At 42.3% G+C, this 2,889-nt stretch overlaps 1 pseudogene; it reads left to right on the forward strand.

Moving 5' to 3' along the window:
• Positions 1 to 1,497: 1,497 nt before the first annotated feature.
• On the forward strand, positions 1,498 to 2,461 carry LOC100958333 (annotated as a pseudogene).
• The last annotated feature ends 428 nt before the right edge of the window (positions 2,462 to 2,889 follow it).

Below are 2,889 nucleotides of genomic sequence, written 5' to 3' on the forward strand. Positions count from 1 at the left end.
CCTGCCTTTCTTTTTCTTTCTTTCTTTCTTTCTTTCTTTCTTTCTTTCTTTCTTTTTTTTTTTTTTGAAACAGAATCTCATGCCTCTGATCCCAGCTACTTGGGAGGCGGAGGCAGGAGACTCGCTTGAGCCCAGGAGTTGGAGGTTGCTGTGAGCTCAGATGCCACGGCCCTCTACCCAGGGGGATAGCTTGAGGCTCCTGTCTCAAAGAAAAAAAAAAAAAGAAACAGAATCTCATGCTCTTGCCTGAATTAGAGTGCCAAGGTGTCAGTCTAGTTCACAGCAACCTCAAACTCCTGGGTCTAAGTGTTCCTCCTACCTCAGCCTCTCAATTGGCTGGGACTACAGGCACCTGCTACCACGCCCTGCTATTTTTTTCTATTTGTAGTGGAGGCACAGTCTTGCTTAGCCTGGTCTTGAACTCTTGAGCTCAAGGGATCCTCCTACTGTGGCCTCCCAGAGTGCTAGGATTATAAGTGTGAGCCACTGTGTCTGGCCTGTCTTCAGGAATTTTATTTTATTTATTTATTTTTTGTTGTTGCAATTTTTGGCTGGGGCTGGGCTCCAACTCACCACCCTTGGCACATGGGACTGGTGCCCTACTCCTTCAGCCACAGGCAGCTCCCTGTCATCAGGAATTTTCTGACAGCATTCTCAAGGCGCTGTGTGAGAACCTAAAGATAAACAATCCATTTCAGCTGCATTCAGATCTTGAATCACCTAATTTGAAGGACAGAAGCACACCTCTTTCTCTAAGCCTAAGATTAAAAATACAAATCTTTAGCATCTAATCATATGAGGTATCTTTGAACAAAACATGTTATTCAAGCTTTCTGGCTACACTGATTGCCTTCCTTTATGCTTAATGATAAAAGTGAGTTTAAGGTAGTCCTATGGGCACTTTGAAAAATAAAACATCTAAACAGCCCTCACATCCTGTTTCTGGAGTCTGATAAACTCATTTGGTATTCTTTCTGAGAGGAAGGGATCACGTGATTTTGTTGCACCTAGTATCATCTCATTTGTTCTTTAACAATCATAATTAGGACCAAGTTACACTCATTCATCAAGGACCTGTTTAAATGTAGGACCTTTCCTTTCACCCTGGACATGGCCATTGTTTCACTGTATGCATTTTGGAGTTCTGAATGTGGCCAGGTGCTTTGATGAGGTCTGATCCAGTGACCAACAGATGATGACCTTGCTAAAGAAATTAAGGAAATTTTAAAATAAGATTGCAACAAATACATGAATATATCCCTGTGAAAAATGGAAATGAAATACCAGAATGCCCATAGTTTCCTATCACTGTGGGTGGTATGTACCTTCCTCACTATGTACCCTTTGTAGATCAAATTCCCAAGAACTAGACTCTGAGATAGAGATACACATGCAGGAGAATTATTAGGGAATTGTTAGGGGATTAAGAAATAAGGAGTTTCTGCCTGTGGATGCTGCCAAGGAAGCATTGTTAAAGCCTCTCTTCCTACTGCCGTCATGTTTAAGTTAGAGTCTCCTAAAGAGCTTGAACAGCTGCAGAAGCTCTTCATTGGAGGGTTGAGCTTTGAAACGACTGATGAGAGTCTGAGGAACCATTCTGAACAATGGGGAAAGCTCACAGACTGAGTGGTATGAGAGATCCAAACACCAAGCCCTCCAGGGGCTTTGGGTTTGTCACATACACGACCCTGGAGGAGGTGGATGCAGCAATGAATGCAAGGCCACACAAAGTGGATGGAAGAGTTGTGGAACCAAAGAGAGCTGTTTCCAGAGAAAATCCTCAAAGACCTGGTGCCCACTTAATTGTGAAAAAGATCTTTGCTGGTGGCATTAAAGAAGAGACTGAAGAACATCACTTTAGAGACTGTTTTGAACAGTATGGGAAAATGGAAGTGATTGAAATCATGACTGACCGAGGCAGTGATGAGAAGCGGGGATTTGCTTTTGTTACATTTGATGACCATGATTTTGTGGATAAGATTGTCATTCAGAAATACCATACTGTGAATGGCCACAACTGTGAAGTAAGGAAAGCCCTATCAAAGCAAGAGATGGCTAATGCTTCATTCAGCCAGAGGTCAAAGTGGTTCTGGAAACTTTGGTGGGGGTCGTGGAGGTGGTTTTGGTGGAAATGACAATTTTGGCTGTGGAGGAAACTTCAGTGGTTGTGGTGGCTTTGGTGGCAGCTGTGGTGGTGGTGGATATGGTAGCAGTGGGGATGGCTACAATGGATTTGGTAACGATGGAAGCAATTTTCGAGGTGGTGGAAGTTACAATGATTTTGGCAATTACAACAATCAGTCATCAAATTTTGGACCCATGAAGGGAGGAAATTTTGGAGGCAAAAGCTCTGGCCCTTATGGTGGTGGTGGTGGCCAATACTTTGCCAAACCACAAAACCAAGGTAGCTAATGGTGGTTCCAGTAGCAGCAGTAGCTATGGCAGTGGTAGAAGGTTTTAATTATTCTCAGGAAACAAAGCTCAGCAGGAGAGGAGAGCCAGAGAAGTGACAGGGAAGCTACAGGTTACAACAGATTTGTGAACTCAGCCATGCACAGTGGTGACAGGGCCTAGTTACTACAAAGAAGACATGTTTTAGACAATATTAATGTGTATGGGCAAAAAACTTGAGGACTGTATTTGTGACTAATTGTATAACAAGTTATTTTAGTTTTTGTTCAGTGGAAAGTGTAAAGCATTCCAACAAAGGGTTTTAATGTAGATTTTTTTTTGCACCCATGCTGTTGATTGCTAAATGTAATCCTCTGATCATGATGCTGAATAAATGTGTCTTTTTTTTAAATGTGCTGTGTAAAGTTAGTCTACTCTACTCTGAAGCCATTTTGGTAAACTTTCCAAAAGTTTGAAGCTAGAATTCCTTCAGAGTGA

Source organism: Otolemur garnettii, unplaced genomic scaffold (genome assembly GCF_000181295.1).
Source record: "Otolemur garnettii isolate 467f Iridium unplaced genomic scaffold, OtoGar3 scaffold00192, whole genome shotgun sequence".
In the NCBI taxonomy this organism is placed as follows: domain Eukaryota; kingdom Metazoa; phylum Chordata; class Mammalia; order Primates; family Galagidae; genus Otolemur; species Otolemur garnettii.